Source organism: Oryctolagus cuniculus, chromosome 9 (assembly GCF_051225735.1).
Source record: "Oryctolagus cuniculus isolate XC-2025 breed Fujian yellow rabbit chromosome 9, ASM5122573v1, whole genome shotgun sequence".
NCBI classification, from domain to species: Eukaryota; Metazoa; Chordata; class Mammalia; order Lagomorpha; family Leporidae; genus Oryctolagus; species Oryctolagus cuniculus.
In genome coordinates this window covers 19,904,550-19,926,287 of record NC_142875.1, presented here as the reverse complement: position 1 = coordinate 19,926,287, position 21,738 = coordinate 19,904,550, and the positions used below count along the sequence as shown (strand labels likewise).

The 21,738-nt window shown below is 40.1% G+C and overlaps 1 protein-coding gene across 1 annotated transcript in view; it reads left to right on the top strand.

The window, feature by feature from the left end:
- Positions 1 to 21,738, top strand: part of GPC5 (glypican 5) — a 1,597,736-nt gene that overhangs the window by 1,267,424 nt on the left and 308,574 nt on the right. The gene's annotated exons all lie outside the window — the stretch shown is intronic.

Sequence of the window (21,738 nt, the reverse complement as noted above, 5' to 3'; positions counted from 1 at the left end):
GGATATCTCAATGTTGGGTAATGATTTGCTTTTTATTCTTAAATCAATTCTCAGGAATCTAAAAATTTCTCATTTAAATTTTATCATTTTTGATGTATTTCATTTAAACAAACAGAAAAAAAAATATATGTTCCTCTCAGACCTTTTCCTTATGTTCAAATAATTAACATTTTGTTATTTTGTAGCCAGATTGAAGTTTATCTATTGTAGCATAAAAATGCAGCTGAGCCGGCGCTTCAGCTCAATAGGTTAATCTTCCGCCTAGCAGCGCCGACACACTGGGTTCTAGTCCCGGTCGGGGCGCTGGATTCTGTCCCGGTTGCGCCTCTTCCAGGCCAGCTCTCTGCTGTGACCAGGGAGTGCAGTGGAGGATGGCCCAAGTGCTTGGGCCCTGCACCCCATGGGAGACCAGGAGAAGCACCTGGCTCCTGCCTTCGGATCAGCGTGGTGCGCCGGCCGCAGCGCGCCTGCCTTGGCGGCCATTGGAGGGTGAACCAACGGCAAAGGAAGATCTTTCTCTCTGTCTCTCTTTCTCACTGTTCACTCTGCCTGTCAAAAAAAAAAAAAAAAAATGCAGCTGAGGGGTGTACTTATAGTGCAAGACTCACCGTTCCCTATAAACATATCAGGATATACTGTTGTTATGTTTCTGAGCTGTATTATTTGTATTTGTTTATTTGTTTTTTTTTTTACTTTTATTTAATGAATATAAATTTCCAAAGTACAGAATATGGATTACAATGGCTTCCCCCCCATAACGTCCCTCCAACCCGCAACCCTCCCCTTATCCACTCCAAACCTAAATTTCAAAATGCCAAGCAGAGATACTTATTATGTATTGAATATGCAAATTACCTGTTCAAACTAATGTCAACCACTAATTATACCAAATCTGGATTGGGAGAACAGAGTGTTTTGTTTACCTCAACTTGGTTTTATGTTGCCTTGTACTCTTACTAAATTTCATCAAGAGTTCCCATAATTGCCCATCTGGTAGTGATAGTAAAGAGTATATAGGAGCTTAAAAGAAAACCAACTAAAACCAGGAACAAACTGAGTTTCTATAGTCTCAATCTAGAGCCTCAGAGAATCTGGAAATGTGTTTACTTTTGATGGAGTATTTTTAAAATATTATTGTAACTAAATATGTCCAATTAGGGATTTATCTCTTTAAAAATGTTAATGTGGTTCAATGGAATATTTTTAAAATTTACTGTCTTGTCAAAGTGGAACTAATAAATTTATGGGTGACAATTCTATCTTAAGCAACAAGATTTGGGTTTTACTGTTGTTTTTGTTATTTTCTACTTTTGGTTTATTTTGTTGCAGTTTTATCCATCTTACAGTCCAGGTGTTTCTCAACTCACATGTTGAATAATGCATGAGCTATTTGGCCCTTCCCTGTTTGTTGTTACTGATATATCAACAACTTTTTTTATTAGTACTGAAGCAGCAACAAATATTTTTTTGTTGCTTCAGTAATGTTTTATTTAGAAGCTTACATTAAATCTGTAAGCTAAAATCACTATAACTTTAGAATGAAATTTAATTTCTTAATATTTAAATAATGTTTTAGGTACATCTTGTCATGAGGTGTTTTATGTAAGTAGAAAGAAAAACAGTGAAAAAGAGCAGTTTCCCATTAACAGTTGAGAAATTTATTCATTTCTAAAGATAACCTTTTGTGGTGATTCTAGGTGAATTTACATTTAGTGGGAATCAATTGGTATTGGTGTCTTTTAAAGTGAAAGCTTTTAGATAGAGAGGAAAATGATAATGCTATGAAAATGATAATGCCAGGAACAAGAGGTTAAAGGATGGGGGACTAAAATAGTAATACACATAAAATAGAATCAAGGAGAGGTATAATTCTTCTTATAAATATATTACAGGGAAATTTAACTCTAAGGAAAGACCCTTTTTTGTTTTTTTTTAATTTTTATTTAATGAATATAAATTTCCAAAGTACAGCTTATGGATTACAATGGCTTCCCCCCCATAACTTCCCTCCCACCCGCAACCCTCCCCTTTCCCTCTCCCTTCCCCATTCCATTCACATCAAGATTCATTTTCAATTCTCTTTATATATAGAAGATCAGTTTAGCATACATTAAGTACAGATTTCAACAGTTTGCACCCACATAGAAACACAAAGTGAAAAATACTATTTGAGTACTAGTTATAGCATTAAATCACACTGTACAGCACATTAAGGACAGAGATCCTACATGAGGAGTAAGTGCACAGTGACTCCTGTTGTTGACTTAACAAATTGACACTCTTGTTTATGGCATCAGTAATCACCCTAGGCTCTTGTCATGAGCTGCCAAGGCTATGGAAGCCTTTTGAGTTCACCAACTCTGATCATATTTAGACAAGGTCGTAGCCAAAGTGGAAGTTCTCTCCTCTCTTCAGAGAAAGGTACCTCCTTCTTTGATGACCTGTTCTTGTAACTGGGATCTCACTCGTGGAGATCTTTCATTTAGGTGTTTGGTTTTTTTTTTTTTTTTTTTTTTTTTTTTTTTGCCAGAGTGTTTTGGCTTTCCATTCCTGTAATACTCTCATGGGCTTTTCAGCCAGATCCACGTGCCTTAAGGGCTGATTCTGAGGCCAGAGTGCTGTTTAGGACATCTGCCATTCTGTGGGTCTGCTGTTCACAATTGATCATAATGATAGGACTACGAGCCAAAGGGAGCACATAAGCAAGACTAGTGTCTGCAAATACTAGCTGGTAGAATAAAAAAGGGAGAGAACGATCCAACATGGGAAGCAAGATACACACCAGACCCATAGAATGGAAAGACCTTTTTTTGAAAGACATTGCTCTGAATCTTCTGTGATTCATAAACTCCCATAATTGATTCTGATGCTGAAATACTCTTACCTGTTTATTCTCACCTGCCTTCCTCAGGGAGGCAGATATAGAAGGAAGTAATGCTTCTACATTGATTTGCTAATATCAACACAGAAACATAAAAAAGAGCTGTAGGGAACAAAACAACAGAAACTTAAAGCACTCTTGTTTTGTTTTGTTTAATTTTAGTCCACTCTATAATTACAGGTTTAACATACCGCTAACTGTAATAATCAACAAGGAAAATGTAGGAAGACCACAGTTACACCATAGTATGAATTCCGTAATTGGGCATGTTTAGTTACGAAAATATTTTAAAAACACTCTGCATCAAAGTTAAATACATTTCTAGAGTCTCTATGGCTCAGGGTTGAACTATAGAAACTCAGTTTGTTCCTGTTTTTGTTTGTTTTCTTTCAAGCTCCTATTTACCTTTTAAGATCACTACCAGATGGGCAATTATGGGAACTCTTGATGTAATTTACTAAGAGAACAAGGCATCGTAAAAGAAAGTTGTCATAAGCACTGTAATAGGACTAAAAACAGCAATAGTATCACAAGAGGTCTGTTTCATTCCTATTCATTTTTTCTATTCTATATTAACTACCATATATCAGAACAAAGCATATATCTATCATTTTGAGGCTGGCTAATTTCATTAAACATAATGGTTTCCAGTTGCATCCCTTTTGCTGAAAAAGACAGTATTTCATTCTTTTTTTTATGGATGAGTAGTATTCCATAATGTGTGTGTGTGTGTGTGTCTGTGCACACACGTGCACAGACACACACACACACACACACACACACACATATATATATACACACATCATGTTTTCTTTACCAGTCATCAGTTAAGAGACATTTGGGTTAATTCCATATATTAGCTGCACTAGTTTCATTTCCACCAATAGTGAATTAGGATACTTTTTGCTCACATCATCACCAACACTTACTGTTTTTTGTTTTTGGATGCTGGCCATTCTAATCAGGTGAAGTGAAACCTCATTGTGGTTTTTATTGGCATTTCCCTGATTGCTACTGATTCTGAGCATTTTTTCATGTGTCTATTGGCCACTTGAATTTCATCCTTTGAAAAACGTCTGTTCATGTCTTATGTCCATTTCTTAACTGGATGGTTTCTTTTTTTGTTGTTGAGTTTCTTGAACTCTTTATATATCCTGGATATAAATTCTTTATCAGTTATGTGGGGAGCAACTCGGACTAGACTGTTACTGGAATTAAGACTTATTCTATGCATCTGCTCTCCCACAATATGGCGCTGGGAGAGGAGGAAACAGCTTCAACCAATAAACAGCAGGAAATGCTCCTGATTGGAGGAGAGCAGCGTACTCGGCATGTGGGTAGCAGAGTTGGGATTGGTGGAAGAGGACTATAAAGGAGGAGAGAGACAACAGGCACCAGGAACATCTATCTGAAGGAACACCTGTGCAGCCCCCGAGAGAGCCGGCCGGCAGTGTGCCGCTCCCCCGCGGAAGTGGGGAAAGTGGCAGGGGAACCACCCTTCCATGGAGGTGGAAGGGTCGGTAGCCAACCCGGGAAGGACCAGCAGCAAACCCGGGGAGGGCCGAGCAGACAAAAGAACAGCGCAGGGTCCTGTGTCGTTCCTCCACGAAGACGGGGAGCGATATAATGGTGCCGTGACTCGGATAGGAAACCTAGGAGGGAAGAAGCGGGAAGAAGTGGGAAAATATTGGAGAGAGAGACTAGCAAAGAGCCTAGGGAAAGCCGGACGGAAAATGTGCCGGAAGAAGTTATCGAAAGCCTAGGCATAAACTCGGATACGGACTGTGGGAAAGAAGTTAGGATTGGACGTTAGGATTGAAAGCGAAAGTGAAAGCTGGAAGAAACTTAGACTCGGATACAGACTATGGTGGGGAAGCTAGGAGATTAAAAGCGAAAGTGAAAGCTAGAACAAATAGACTTGGATACGGACTACGGGGGGAAGCTGGGAGAAATCTCTAAGGTTGAAAGCGAAAGTGAAAGCTAGAAGAAACTTAGATTCGGATACGGACTGTGGGGAGAAGCCAGGAGAAATGAGAGGGGAATATTGTTGGGAGAAAAGTTAGGAAACATACTGGGTAGAGAAAAATGTTAGGGAGGATGAAGCCACGGGGGCAGGCTGAGGCGGAGACGTAAGCCAGGTTGGAATCCTTCAAGTCAGCCTGGGGAGCAAAAGGCGTAAAGCTAAACCAGAGGCAGAGACGCGTAAGCCAGGTTGGAATCCGTCAGATTAGCCCAGGGAGCAAAAGATGGGAAGCCAAACCGAAAGGTGCAGATGTGAGCTAGGTTGAATTTCGCCAGGTTAGCCCGGGGAACTTAGACTGAATACCGGTGGCGGATACGTGAGCTAGGCTGTGTGATTCGTGGAAGCCGCCGCATGCAGAGAGAGAGCACGGGGCACAAGTGGGGAGAGCGCACGGGGCGCGAATACATAGGGAACACGTGGGGCTAGCGCGGGGCCGTGGTGCGGGTGCGAAGGGGCGTGGAGACCGCGGAGTGCGCGCGAAGCCGGGAAGCCGCCGCAGGGCAAGGCACGGAGAAGGTGCCTCGGGGCGGGCGCCGGGAAGCCGCGGGGATAAGAGAAACAGAAGTTTAGAAGTAAAATGAGAGAAATAGGAATGCTGGCAGATAGAAGTAAAATAGGAGAGATAGGAATGCCCAGAGATAGAGAAATAGAGAAAAATAAGGCCTCCCTACAACATGGCAATGAGAGGGCTTGGATTCCGTCTGCCTGATTAGTAAGACGATAAGCACCTGTGGGCGGCTGCAGGTCACCGAAGACAGGCACGTTATCAACACCAATAAGTCTCCCCACAATACAGCAATGAGAAGGCTCAGATTCGGTTTGCCTGATTGGTAGGGCTTGTAAGCACCTGCAGGCAGTTCTAGCAGAGCAGAGCATGCGCTGCAGGGCACCAAACACAGGCACGCATCAGCGCCTAAAAACCTCCTCACAACATGGCGAAGAGAGGACCCGGATTCGGTTTGCCTGATTGGTAGGGCTTGTAAGCACCTGTGGGCAACTCTAGCAAGCAGAGCAGAGTGTGTGCCGCGGGGCACCGAAGACAGGCGCGTATCAACGCCAAAAATAAAAAGAAAGGGGGAATTGTGGGGAGCAACTCGGACTAGACTGTTACTGGAATTAAGACTTATTCTATGCATCTGCTCTCCCACAATATGGCGCTGGGAGAGGAGGAAACAGCTTCTACACAGCTGCCTCCAGTTCAACCAATAAACAGCAGGACCTGCTCCTGATTGCAGGAGAGCAGCATACTCGGCGTGTGGGTAGCAGAGTTGGGATTGGTGGAAGAGGACTATAAAGGAGGAGAGAGACAACAGGCACCAGGAACATCTATCTGAAGGAACACCTGTGCAGCCCCCGAGAGAGCCGGCCGGCAGTGTGCCGCTCCCCCGCGGAAGTGGGGAAAGTGGCAGGGGAACCACCCTTCCATGGAGGTGGAAGGGTCAGTAGCCAACCCGGGAAGGACCAGCAGCAAACCCGGGGAGGGCCGAGCAGACAAAAGAACAGCGCAGGGTCCTGTGTTGTTCCTCCGCGAAGAGGGGGAGCGACAAGTTAGATAGTTTGCAAATATTTATCCCCTTTCTGTTGGTTGCCTCTTCACTTGAAGTGCAAAAGCTTTTGTTTGCTTTGCAGTGCAGAACTTTCTTAGCTTGATGTAATCCCATCTGGCATTTTTTTTCTTTAATTGTGCTTCTGAAATCTTTTCCAAGATGTCTTTGCCCATGCCAATATCTTGTAGAGTTTCCCCAATATTCTCTTTTGTAAATTGATGTTATCAGGTCATAGATTTAGAACCTTGATCCATTTTGAGCTGATTTTTGTATAAGTTGTAAGATGCAGTTCTTGTTTCATACTTGGGCATGCAGATCCGATTTCCCCAGCACTGTTTGTTGGAAGAGACTGACAGACAAGCTAAAATCAATCCTGGAGTAAGGGCAGAGTTTAGTCAGTTGTACACATATGGATTAATTTCTAAGTTTTCTATTCTGTCCAATTGGTCTCCATGCCTGTTTTTATGCCAGTACCAGGCTGCCTTGATTATAACTTCCCTGTAGTGTATCTTGAAAACTGGTATGTGATACCTCCAGTTTTCTTTTTGTTGTTCCAGTTTGCTTTAGCTACTTGGGGTCTCTTTTGTTTCCATATGAATTTTAGCAACCTTTTTTCCAGGTCTGAGAAGAGTGTCATTGATAAAATTTTGATTAGGATTACATTGAATCTGTAAATTGCTTTCAGTATATGGACATTTTGATGGTAAAATTTCTAATCCATGAACATGGAAGATTTTTCTATCTTTTGGTGTCTTTTATTTTTTTAATGCCTTATAATTTTCATTGTAGAGATCTTTCAACTCCTTGGATAAATTTATTCCAAGGCTATTGATTTGTGTTTGTTGATTTTATATCCTCCAACTTTACTAAACATCTTATGAGTTCCAATAGTCTCTTAGTGGAGTCTTTTGCGTCCCCCAAATATAGGATCATGTCATCTGCAAACAGGTAATTTGACTTCTTCTTTTCTAATTTCTATCCCTTTGATTTCTTTTTTTTTAATTTTACTTATTTGAATGTTGAGGTGAAACAAAGAGAGAAATCTTTTTCATCTGCTGGTTCACTCCCCAGATTGCAGTCACAACCAGTGCAGAGGCCAGGCTGATAACCAGGAGCTAGGAGCTTCGTCTGGGTCTCCCAAGAGGACAGCAGGGGCCCAAGCACTTGGGCCGTCTTCCACTGCTTTTCCAGGCCATTAACAGGAAACTGAATTGAAAGAGAAGCATCTGGGACACAAACTAGTGTCCATATGGGATATAGGCATCACGGGAGGAGGCTTTACCGGCTATACCATGATTCTGGCCCAGTTTCTGTTTTCTCGCCTAATGACTCTAGTTTAAACTTCCAGAAATATATTGAATAGCAATGGTGAAATTGGACATCCTTGTGTGGTACTGGATCTTAATGGAAATGCTTCCAACTGTTCCTCATTCAGTGTGATGCTAACTGTGGGTGTGCCATATATTCCCTTGATTGTGTTGAGGAATGTTCTTTCCATCCACATTTGCTTAAGGTTTTTATCATGAAAGAAATTGTATTTTATCAAATGGTTTCTCCACATCTATAGAAATAATCATATGGTTTTTATTCTTCAATTTGTTAATGTGATATGTCATATATCAACATTTGCATATGTTTAACTGTTCCTGCATACCAGGAACAAATCACGCTTGGGCTGGGTGAATGATATGTCTGACTGTGTTGTTGGATTTGATTAGGTAGTGTTTTGTTGAGAATTTTTGCATCTATGTTCATCAGGGATATTGGTCTGTAGTTCTCTGTTGTATATTTTGCTGGTTTTAGAATTAAGGTGATGGTGGCCTCATAGAAGAAGTTTGGGAGGATTCCCTCCCTATCAGCTGTTTTGAATGGCTTGAGAAGAATTGGAATTAGTTCTTCTTTAAAAATCTGGTAGAATTCAGTAGTGAAGCCATCCAGTCGTGGGCTTTTCTTTATTGGGATGGCCTTTATTAATGATTCAATCTCTGTCTTGGATATTGGTCTGTTTAGGATTTCTATGTCTTCATGACTCAAATTTGGTAGATCATATGTACCCAGGAATCTACCCATTTTCTCTAGATTTTACTACTATTTGTAGTAATTCCTGATGATTTCTTTTATTTCTATGGAATCCATTGTAATATCTCCTTTTTCATCTCTGATTATATTAATTTAGGTCTTCTCCCTGTTTTTTCTTTTTGTTGGCTAGTTGAGCCAATGGTTTATCAATTTTATTTAAAAAAAATAGCTCTTCATTTTACTGATTTTTATAGTTTTTTTGGTTTCAATTTTGTTCATTCTCAACTAAATATTTATCTTCTTACATTACTTTGGGTTTGTTTGTCCCTGTTTTTCTAGGTCCTTAAGAGGCATTGATAGCTCATTTATTTGATGCCTTTCCAATTTCTTGAGGTGGGCACTAATCATTATAAACTTCCTTCTTAACACTACTTTTGCTATATACCAAAACTTTAAAAAAAAAAAAGAGAGAGATTTATTTGAAAGGAGAGTCAGAGATAGTGAGAAGGAATAACAGAGAAATTCTCCATCTGCTAGCCTACTCCCCAGATGCCTGCAATGGCCAGGGCTGGGCCAGACCTAAGCTAGGACCAAGAAGCCTCATATGGCCTCCCTTGTGGGTGTTGGGGCCCAAGCACTTAGTGCATATTCCTTTGCCCTGCCAAGGGCAACAGCAGGGAGCTGGATCTGAATTGGAGCAGCAAGGACTCGAACCGGCACCCACATGGGATGTCAGTACCTCAGGTAGCAGCTTAACTTGCTACACTACAATGTTGGCCCCATATCATAAGTTTGGTATGTTGTACTGTCATCTTCATTTGTCTCTAGGAATTTTTGCTTTCCCTTTTGATTTCTTCTATGACACACTGTTCATTAGGAGCATGTTGTTCAGCCCCCATGTGTTTGGATATTTTCTAGAGATTCTTGAGTTGTTAATTTCCAGCTTCATTCCATTGTGGTCTGAAAAGATACATGGAATGATTTCAGTTTTGTGAATTTTTTGAGACTTGCTTTATGGTCTAGCATATGGTCAACATTAGTGAAAGTTCTATGCAATGATGAAAAGACTGTGAATTCTGCTGTAGGATAAAATGTTCTTTAGGTATCAATTAAGTCCATTTGGTCCATAGTGTAGACTAGCTCTGTTGTTTCTTTGTTGATGTTTGTGTAGTTGATCTGTCCATTGATGAAATCTGGACATTGAAGCCCCCCATTACTATTGTATTGGACTCTATATCTCCCTTTAAATCCATTAAAATTTGTCTTAAATAGCCAGGCACCCTGGCATTGAGTATGTGTACATTTATGATAGTCATATCTTCCTGTTGAATTGATCATTTAATCATTACATAATGCCCTTCTTTGACTCTTAACAATTTTTTTTTTTAAAGTCTACTTTTTTTTGATATTAGCATAGCTACACCTGCTCCTTTTTTGCTTTTCAGTAGTGTGGAATATATTTTTCTGTCCTTTAACTTTCAATCTGTGTGTATCTTTGCAGGTGAGCTGTTTCTTGTAGGCAGCAATAGATGGGTCTTATTTTTAATCCATTCAGCGAGGTCTGTATCTTTTAATTGGGGTATTTAGGTCACTTATATTTAAGGTTATTATTGATAAGTAATTGACATTGTCCTGCCATTTTACCTTTGTTTGCTTTGAGCTTCCTTTGTATATTTATTAGGGGATTTTCTGCATTAGCATTCTTTAATAATGACTGTCATTCTCTGTTTCTGTGTGTAGCACATCCTTAAATATCATTTGTAAGGCTGGATGAGTGGTGAAAAATTATTTAAATTTCTATTTGTTGTGAAAGATCTTTATTTCACCTTCATTCATAAATGAAAGCTTTGCAGGATACAGTATTTTGGGTGGACAACTTTTTTCTTTTAGGACTTGGACTATGTCTCTCCATTCTCTCTACCAGCCTATAGGGTTTCTGATGAGAAATCAGTTATCAGTCCAACTGAGGATCCTCTGAAAGTCATCTGACATTTTGTGCATATTTTAGAATCCATTTTTTTGTGTTTTACTGTTTAACGTTTGACAGTTATGTGTGATGGTAAAGATATTTCTTTTTTTAAAGGGTTATTTATTTATTTGAAAGGTAGAGTTACATGGAGACAGAGGCAGATAGAGAGAGGGGTCTTCCATCTGCTTGATCACTCCCAAATGGCTGCATTGGCAGGAGCTGAGCCAATCTAAAACCAGGATCCAGGAGCATCTTCCAGGTCTCCCATCTGTGAGCAGAGACCCAAGAACTTGGGCCATCTTATACTGCTTTCCCAGGCCATAGCAGAGAGTTGGATTGGAAGTGGAGCAGCCAGGACTCAAACTGTTGCCCATATGAGATGCTTGTACTGCAAGTGGAAGCCTTACCCTCTATGCCACAGTGCTGGCCCATGAAGATCTTTTTTGATCGTGGCTATTAGGACTTCTGTGTACTTCTGTACTTGAATGTCTCTATCTTTCTCTAAACTAGGGAAGTTTTTCCGTCTATTATTTCACTGGATAGACTTAATCTGTTCTCTCTTTCCACACCTTCAGGAACTCATAAGACACATTTGTTTGCCCGTTTAATAGTATCCCATAAATTTCAAACACTGTATTTACCTTATAATTTCCTCCTCCTCCTCCTTCCACTTCCTCCCTCCTCCTCCTTCTTCTCCTCATCCTCCTCCTCCTCCTTCTTCTGTCTGACAGGTATACAAGATTTGTCTGCTAGTTCGGATTTTCTTTCTTCTGCCTTATCTAGCCTATCGTTAAGGCTTTCCACTTTTTTATTTGACATATTTAATTCTTCAATTCTAATATTTGAGTTTGATTTCTCTTCAATATCTCTATCTCCAAACATTTTTTCAAAGATCTATATATTTGAAAGGCAGAGTTACAGATGGAAGGAAGCAGAATGGAGGGGGGAGGGAGGGAGAGGGAGAGAAACAGAGAAAGAGAGAGGGAGGGAGGGAGAGAGAAATCTTCCATGTTCTGGTTCACTCTCCAAATGGCCAATCCTAAAGCAGGAGCCAGGAGCTTCTTCCCACTCTCCCACATGGGTGGGGGGCCTGAAGACTTCATCATCTGCTGCTTTCCCAGGGCATTAGCAAATTGCTAGATAGGAAGTGGAGCAGCCAGGACTTGAGCTGGTGCCTATATGGGATGCCAGTGTTGTTCATGGTGGCTTTACCTGCTGTGCCACAAACGCTTTCAGCAAAATTTTTCATCCATGACTTCTGTTGCTTTCTTTAACTCATGTATTTGCTTATCTGTGTTTTTTAGTAATCTTATGACCATTCTTTTGAATTCCTTTTCAAGATTTCATCAATCTCTTTGTCTTCATGTTCTAATACATTGAAGTATTCTTGTGTTCCTTTAGAAGAGTCATATTGTCTTCCTTGTTCATATTTCTGGTATTTCTACTTTTATTTTTAGGCATTTATGGAAACATTGGTTGATTTTCTCCTCTGACAGCTTTTAATTTTTGAAAAATGCCTCTGTGGCCTAGAGGAATATCTGCTCCTTCATAGGATATCAAGAAGCATGCACTAGGTAGGGACAAGGAGCTCCTGTCAATGCTTGAGGGTGGATCAAGATTCTAGGTGATACCCTAGTTGAGCATGGTAGATTTCCTCTATTGTCATTAGGGGGAGTGTATGATCATGTCAACTGGCATGATCATCGTCTTGCTTTCTCTTTGTCAAGGTTATCAATTCCTGGGGGTAGTCTTCAGTGGCTACGGCACACCCACGTAGGTGTTTGATCCACACAAAGGAGCTGTGTGGTCCTCAGTGTGAGCATGGAATCCTTTGCAATGACCCACCCCAGGCACTCTGGGAACTGCCTCTGAAATCAGACACAGTGGTTGCCCAGAGACCCAGCTACATCCCACACCTTATACAGTCTCAGAATTCCTACAGCCATAATGTACAAGGCTCCTACAATCACAGGGAGGAAATCCATTCAGCCCCACAAGCCTGCTCCTATCCAAGGAAAGAACAGAGTTCTTCCCAGAGCCAGCTGCCTGTCCAGGCTCTACATAAGCAGCTTGGGGCCTCATGCCTATGATAGAGTGGGGGAGGGAGTGCCTTATGGTCCTAAGTGTTCGCCCCACCCCATGCCAACCCAGGCCAGACTCAAAGTCAGTGGGGACTGCAGATTTTTCCCTCTGATGAAATTCCCTAGTTTTGGCTGGCGCCACGGCTCAATAGGCTAATCCTCCACCTAACGGCGCCGGCACACCAGGTTCTAGTCCTGGTCGGGGCGCTGGATTCTTTCTCGGTTGCCCCTCTTCCAGGCCAGCTCTCTGCTGTGGCCAGGGAGTGCAGTGGAGGACGGCCCAAGTGCTTGGGCCCTGCACCTGCATGGGAGACCAGGAGAAGCACCTGGCTCCTGCCATCGGATCAGCGCGGTGTGCCGGCCGCAGTGCGCCAGCTGTGGCGGCCATTGGAGGGTGAACCAACGGCAAAAGGAAGACCTTTCTCTCTGTCTCTCTCTCACACTATCCACTCTGCCTGTCAAAAAAAAAAAAAAAAAAAAATCCCTAGTTTCTTGTGTTGAGCCCCTGCGGCCTCTACTCATGTTATTAAGATGGCGCTTCTTCCTGTCTAGTCACAGGGCGCCCTTGTTGGAGGATGGAGAGAAAGTATTATGTTCTTCATTCTTAGGGTTGGGTGAGCACCCAGCACCCGGCCCCCTGCTAGTGCTCCAGGCCAGATCGCAGTTAGTGCGGTCTGCCAGGGTTTCCCGCAGGCAATATCACCAGGGACAGGAGCTGCTGCTATCCCAGTCTCCAGCTGCTGGAATTGCTGGTATTGCCCCTCGTGGCTGTGACGTGTTTGTAATGTCCACACTGCTCCATAGCAGGTCTCTTCTTTCTGTAGAATTTCCACTGCAAACGTCTCTCCAACTCTCTCTGGGAATTCAGTTCCTCCACTTTTCTTCAATTATCTTCCCGCGGTCAAAATCAGCGCATCTTTTCCCTATAGGATTCTAACAATCCTGTTCTTACATTGTGAACTTGCCTGCTTCAAACTGGCTAAATGAATTATACTCTGATAGGATAACAAAACACAGCCAGTCATTGAAGGTCTAGTCTTTATCATCAATACATCCATTTAGCATTTCAATGTGTCCCAGGGCAAAGGACAAAGAATTCATGGTAAAATGTTTATATCCTATTCATATTTTTTTGTTAATAAAATGAAATGATTTTAGGCAAAAAATCAAAAAAAGCAATAATATTTTGCTATAATTTTCTTCAAATTGAACATAAAATTAGATGAGATCAACCTAAAAATATATGTAGGCAAAGAAAATAAAACAGTTAAAACAAATAACGCAAATGGTTTGAAAAGGGAAAGTCATCATTTGTCATTAACATTGAGTATTAAGAGTAAATACACCGCCAGCACCGTGGTTCACTAGGCTAATCCTCCGCCCGCATCTCGGGTTCTAGTCCCGGTCAGGGCGCCGGATTCTGTCCCAGTTGCCCCTCTTCCAGGCCAGCTCTCTGCTGTGGCCAGGGAAGGCAGTGGAGGATGGCCCAAGTGCTTGGGCCCTGCACTCCATGGGAGACCAGAAGAAGCACCTGGCTCCTGCCATCGGATCAGCGCGGTGCACCAGCCGTGGCAGCCATTGGAGGGTGTACCAACGGCAAAGGAAGACCTTTCTCTCTGTCTCTCTCTCTCTCACTGTCCACTCTGCCTGTCAAAAAAAAAAAAAAAAAAAAAGAGTAAATGCACCAAGGAAAGAATTGTAAAATTAGGGGCAAACTTTTTGGCTTAGTGGATTAAGTCACTGCCTCCGAAGCCAGCATCCCATAGGAGTGCTGGTTCAAGAACCATCTGTCCCACTTTGAATCTAGCTCCCAGCTAATGCATCTAGGAAAGAGGCAGAAGTTGGCCCAAGTACTTGAGTCCCTGCCACCCATGGGGGGAACCCAAAAGAAACCCAGGCTTCTGGCTTTGGCCTGCTCAGTCCCGGTTGTTGTGGCCATTTAGGAAGTGAACCAGTGGATGGAAGATCTCTCTCTCTCTCTGTGTCTCCCACTCTTTTTCTGTAATTCTGCCTTTCAAATAAATAAATAAAAGATAAATCTTTAAAAAAAGAATTGTAAGATTAAAGTTATCAAAATATTAGGAATTTTTCATGCATTTGACAGTTGCTCTATATTTCAAAACATAAATACATTTCATAATATATGCATTGTAAGTATAGTAAATATATCATATTTAAGCTATGCTGCACAAATAAGAATGTCATTTATTTAGAAAACTGACCTGCTATAAAATTTCTCAGCCTGACTTTCCCGTTTTCTCAAATTTCATGTTATAAGACCTCTTAAAATGAATAGCAATTATAATTTATTGAAATACTAATTATGCATAAGATTTATAATGTTCCAAGATAAATACACACTTTTATTAGAAAAGGTTGTGGCCGGCGCCATGGCTCAATAGGCTAATCCTCCGCCTTGCAGCACTGGCACACCAGGTTCTAGCCCCAGTTGGGGCGCAGGATTCTGTCCCAGTTGCCCCTCTTCCAGGCCAGCTCTCTGCTATGGCCAGGGAGTGCAGTGGAGGATGGCCCAGGTGCTTGGGCCCTGCACCCCATGGGAGACCAGGAGAAGCACCTGGCTCCTGCCTTCGGATCAGCGCGGTACGCCGGCCGCAGCACGCCGGCCACGGCGGCCATTGGAGGGTGAACCACCAGCAAAAGGAAGACCTTTCTCTCTGTCTCTCTCTCTCTCATTGTCCACTCTGCCTGTCAAAAAGGAAAAAAAAAAAAGAAAAGGTTGTGACTATTCACAATTTTCCTTTAAAAAACATACATTTTAGAATTATCCCCATCGTGGTTATCTTCTTCATGTGGTATAATCTCAACACCTTTCCATAATTTCTCCAGAGATGCTTATTTCTTGGCTTTATTTCTTTGTGTTTTTATCAATATTTAATCTGTTGTACAAATTAAAAAATGCTGAGAGTGACAATAGACACAACATAATAAATGAAATCTATAGATAAGCATTTAAAATAGATGAAAAAATATCTCCAGTGGGTAGCTTTTTCTAACATCCTGTACCTTTTATTTACTATATCTGAAATATTAACACCATCATTTTTAAAATGAAAGAAGGTAAAAATTTATTACTAGATGGATAAATAAATCAAATGGTTAATAATAAGAACCTTCCGGCCGGCGCCGCCATAGCTGAATAGGCTAATCCTCCACCTGCGGCGCCAGCACACCACACACACACACGGAGGGAGAGAAGAAGAGAGGGAGAAAGGGGGGGAGAGAGAGAGAGATAGAGACAGGGCTGGACCAGGATGAAGCTAGGAGTCTGGAAAACAGTATGGATTACCAAGGTGCATTGCAGGTACCAAACTCTCTGATCCATTACCCGCTGCCTCCCAGGATGTGCATCAGAAGGAAGCTGAAATCAAACGCAGTACCTGCACTCATGACTGGCACTCTCATATGGGATGTGGGTTTCCCAAGCAGTGGCAGAAGCATTATGCCAGGCCGGCACGGCGGTTCACTAGGCTAATCCTCTGTCTTGCGGCACTGGCACCCCGGGTTCTAGTCCCAGTTGGGGCACCGGATTCTGTCCCAGTTGCCCCTCTTCCAGGCCAGCTCTCTGCTGTGGCCAGGGAAGGTAGTGGAGGATGGCCCAAGTGCTTGGGCCCTGCACCCCATGGGAGACCAGGAGAAGCACCTGGCTCCTGCCTTTGGATCAGCGTGGTGCGCTGGCCGCAGCACGCCAGCCGCGGAAGCCATTGGAGGGTGAACCAACAGAAAAAAGGAAGACCTTTCTCTCTGTCTCTCTCTCTCACTGTCCACTCTGCCTGTCAAAAAAAAAAAAAAAAAGCATTATGCCACATACCCATTCTAGGATTGAGTTATTTAGCCCCAAAGAAATATATTATTACTATTCTATATGTAATCTGTGAAAATACCTTTGTCTTTTTGAAAAGAAGTAATATTTGTAAAGTTTGTGGCATATATGGAATGAGAATGACACTAAAAATTCATTTTACCAAGTTACAGTTGTCAAAATAGGCTTCTTTTTTCTTTGGTTTTTGATCAGGTTCCAGTGGATGAAAAAAGGAGAATCTGTCAAGTAACATTGATAAAGGCTGGTATTATCTTTGCAAGACCCAAAATGTGCAAAGTTAAAAGCTTCTTTGGTATTTACATTATACAATACACCTATTTGTAAAAACTCAGCAAATGTACACTTCATATTTATTCATACATTTTTATTTTAAAATAATTTTAAATAAAATTTAAATAAAATAAAATTTACTGGTTGTGTTTATTTGAAATATAGAGAAGCAGGGAGAGAAAGAGGCAGACAGAGAAAGAGATAAATCCTCCATCTACTGGTTCTCACTCCAAATGCCTACAATAGCTAAGCCTGGAACACACCAAAGTCAGAAGCCAGGAACTCATTCCCCATCTCCCACATGGGTGGCACAAAACCAAGTGTTTGTCCCATCATTTGCTATCTTCCAGTTGTTTTAGCTGGAAGCTGGATAGGAAATGCGAAGTAGTCCAGGCTCACCAGTAACAGATGAAGGATGTGGGTGTTCCAAGCACAGGCTGATCCAGCTGCATAACAACACCTGCCCTGCATTTCTGTTTATGTAAAAACAACTGATTGCTGGTATTTGAATAGAAATCTCAATATGTATGTATAATTATCAGCAACAGCAACAGCAGCATAAAGAACATAGTCATTATCCTGGTAATATTTGGATCTGTGAGGGAGGAAAGAAATACACTCCAATTTGGTATTTTCTGGGTTTTGCTGCAAGTGCAACTAAAGAAACTCAAGTGATTACCATCCCTGCAGATGTTAGGGTTGTATTCTCATCATGTCTACTCTGAAAATAATCGATAAAGCTTTAACTCCAAGGCTGAGCACAATATCTGCAGAACATGACACTGACATTTTATTGAGATTTTCTGCTAAATATTACTAATAGATACATGTTTATGTTTCCAGGACTAGGTCCTTAATAACTATAGAGAAAACTAAACACTAAGTCTCAGATTGTTTGCATTCTGAAACAAAAAGAATAGTTTTCCTTTCGAAACAAAAGAATTGAAGCATGTGATGCAGTCTAGTACATGGAAGGTTAAGGTCTCCTGGGATCCTCCTAACTGTGGCAGTTACCCACAGGTTCAGGAACACCAACTCAGGAAGCAAAACGAAAAGGAAAGAGTTAAAACAAATTATATTCTCAAAGCCTCCCTAAATTCTTAAAAAGTCAAAATTGGTCAGATTAAATAGGAACTTTCTAAGAAAAAAATAGAACATCTTGAATAAAGGCAAAACTTGAAGTGCTTAGCACCATGAAATGTCTGCAACATCACTAATGTTGCAAACCCAGAGAACTGCTTTCACTTGCTCACAACTTCAATTGATGACTTCCAAAACTAAGATAAAGCTTAGTGTAAGGGAAGGAAAAAAAAAAACACCTTGTTATTATTTTGACTTAGATTCAACATGGCAGAGCATAAAAATTGCTTCACTGATGTGAAACGTAAGGGATCTTGAGATGTTAAACTCATTTGGTATTGAGAAACAGTAGGAGGTAGGAGGTGTAAGTAGACTGCCTGTGCAGAATAATGTGAGAAGAGCAAATAAAATATGGGAACTATGAAACTCTCTACGGAAATACAAAATTAATCAAAACGTGGACCAGTTGGGGGGAGAGAGAAAAGTGTCTCAAGATTGTCTGTGAAGGGTAAATTATAAAGAACTTTAAGCATTTGAAGAGTTGTCATTTTGCAAACAGTTCTGTAAGATACTAATAAGTGTTCATTTAAAATATTAAAGTATTTAGAAAATTTCCAAAGTTGTTACTATGGTAATGTACTTTAGGAATCTCCAAATATGAAATAATATACAATGTTATCCAAACTTGTTTAATGAAAATCTTTTTTTTTTTTTTAACTTTGGGAATTTAGTGCAACTCAGACTCCAAAAATATCCTGTTGAAAATACTGACTTAAAGTAAATTTGAAAATTTCAGGAAGAGAATAAGACTTACCCAAATTTCCATGTCAACAAACTCATATTGAAATGGAAGCACGTAGCTCAGTGCTGTGAGTACCACAGCGAAGTTATAGTCTTTGACCTTAAGCATATATATGGTCTCAGAAAGATGTTATGAAATGAGGATTGGCAGGAAAATAACAGACCAAGAGGAAGAAAGGAATGAAGGAAGGAATGAACCAACACTGTAGGATTTATGGTAACCTTAGATTTTGTCACTTTGTAAAACTGAAGGAAAATCGGGATTATATTTAAACATCAAGCTATTTAAAAAATACATTGCTTTTTGCTGTAATTATAAGCAGAAAAAATGCCTTAAAGTGTAAACCACTGGTAAGGCTCAAATTCATCAATGACATCAGAATGTTAATGATTTTGAAAGTCATGAATTTAATTCTTTCAGATACACAAGCTCTTTGAGAAATAATTTTCTTTCATTTTCAAACTTCCTTTGGATTCCTCAGTCCACTGACTTCTCCTTTTTGGACTCAAGCATATAGTAGATTTCTTCTGATAATTCAGTTTCTTTTTTTGGAGGGTAAATCCAAGAAACACCTTTTCAGTTTTTAACCCATTGCTTGAAACATTAAATACTGTTGATCATTTCCTCTTCATTGAAACCTTCTTGGTTTCCATAACAATTTATTAATATATATCTAATTCATATACATTATATGTATTTATATATTATAAATGTTCGTGTATTAATAGTCATATATATCATATATATGTTTTATTCAATAGATGCTTTATTATAAGAGCATAGATTTTAAAAATCTCTAATTTTAAAATAAAAATCAAAATAAAATATATACAAAAATTATATTTAATACTATTTTATATATTTCTTTTTTTAAAAGATTATTTATTTACTTATTTATTTGACAGGTAGAGTTTACAGACAGTGAGATAGAGAGAAAGGTCTTCCTTCTGTTGGTTCACTCTCCAAATGGTCACAATGGTCGGAGCAACGCCAATCTGAAGGCAGGAGCCAGGAGTTTCTTCCTGGTCTCCCATGTGGGTGCAGGGGCCCAAGCACTTGGGCCATCCTCCACTGCTATCCCAGACCACAGCAGAGAGCTAGACTGGAAGAGGAGCAACCAGGACTAGAAACGACGCCCATATGGGATGCCAGTGCTGTAGGCGGAGGATTAACCTAGTGCCCCACGTTGCCAGCCCCTATATTTCTTATACATAACCATTAACTATATATATATATATATATACACACCGTATATAACTAATTCTATATAACTCTATATACTATGCAACTATTTGTTATATAATATACACAGATTACATAATTTTATATGTACAGAGAAAGTTACTTTGTATGGGAAAGAAGGTTTTTTTATAGCCCTTGACATTTTCAAACCCATTTCTGAACTTCTCCATCCATTTTAATCTATACTCAAACTCAGATAATTAGGTTCAGTTGTCAATAACTCCATATGTCAGCATTTCCCAAGCATTTACTATGTATTAGGGACAAATATTATGTATGAGTTGATGATGTACAGATGGATGTCAAAGTGCCTGAATGGCTGGCTTCCACTGACAGTTTCAAAAGGGTTGAAGAATTGCCTTCTCTGGCAAGGCTTCCCGGCGTCCGCCTAAGTTAGCATTCCAGGCTTACCTAGATTCTAGCAATCATACTGTGGTGTTGTACTTATTTGCTTGATGTGAGACGAGCAGGGCTCTATGTCTGACACAGTGTCTGGAACATCCCAGTGTTTCTTTGATGCTGAATCAGTGGGGTGAAGAAGATCGTGACTGAGTAAAAATATATGTCTATATCCAGATAATAAGGGATAATGGCATATGTAAAGACGACGAGATTTCAGATATCAAAAAGAGGGTTCCAGTGCAAAAAAGATTTGTTTTCATTATTAAAAAAAAAAAACAGGTAAAAGGAAAATCAAGATAGAATTAACATCAATTATGGAAATGTTATATAAATCTGTGATTGACAGATCAGTGTTAGGATTTGCAAAAGATCAAACAGACAAAACTTCAGTAAATCTGGTGATAATTCTTTCAATTAAGAGAATGTATACTTTTGTACACACTATAGTTTAAAAGGTAAATTACAATGATTGTTTCTATGTTCTTCATCATTTAAAGATAATTTATTTGTTTTTATTATAAGAAATTAACACAGGCAAATTTAGTGTTCAATCTTGTAGTTAGATATTTTGTGATTTTTTTCCCAAAAGGGTTATGCAAAAGTGCACAAAACTGCATTAAATAGTAACTGATACCATCTTAGCATTATATGAGCTTATATGGTCATTACCATAATCAAAACAATATAAGGACTTAATTATTCATGGACTCAATAAGGCAGTTTTTCTCACTAGAATTATGTTTGCTATATATGTGGCTTTGAAAAAATGCAGCTGTTTGAAAGCCTCCCAATAGCTGTGGAATCAGGAATAGGTATTGTGTGTGTGTGTATGTGTGTGTGTGTGTGTTTTACAGGTTGTTCTGTTGTGTAGTTCATAAGATCATAGATGTAAGATTTATAAAACAAAGAGAACTTTGTTGCTAACTGTTGGAACGTAGTCCAGGACATTATTATTTAGCTCATATAGAAATAGAAAAAAAGATAAAACAAATACCTGAATAAATATTGATATCTTTTCACCACATGCAGTCTCTTACTGAAACCCTCCTGTCTCAGGACTCCTTGTGATCCCGGTTCTGTGAAGTCAGTGCGATGGAGGTCCTATCTGACACAGCTGAGTTCTAGAAAGTATTTTCAGGCTTGATCAGCAGGGAGCAAGCATCAAAAGACACTCTGTAGTAGCAGTGTTCTTGTCCATTGGACATTCCCTTCAAAAGACTATGGACCACTCCTTTCAACTTTTGCTTGGCTACCCAGAGACCAAGCCCCACACTTGGTGCTTGGCTTACGTCCCCACAGAACCACATGGGTACACTTCACTTGGCCACTGATGAAAATGAAACTGACAACTTCAACACTTTGTTGAAAGTAGGGATGCCTGATATTTAATGGGAAAAAATACAATGCAATGATGCAAGAGGTGAGTTAAAACTCTACAAATGAGTATGTCATCACCTGGACAGCTACACTGATGCTCTCTTCTGTATATTAAGTATATTTAATTATATATTACAATGCTTTGATATATTTTAAGTTCCTTTGGTTACCCAGTTCTTTTTTTAAAAAAAAAAATTAATGATT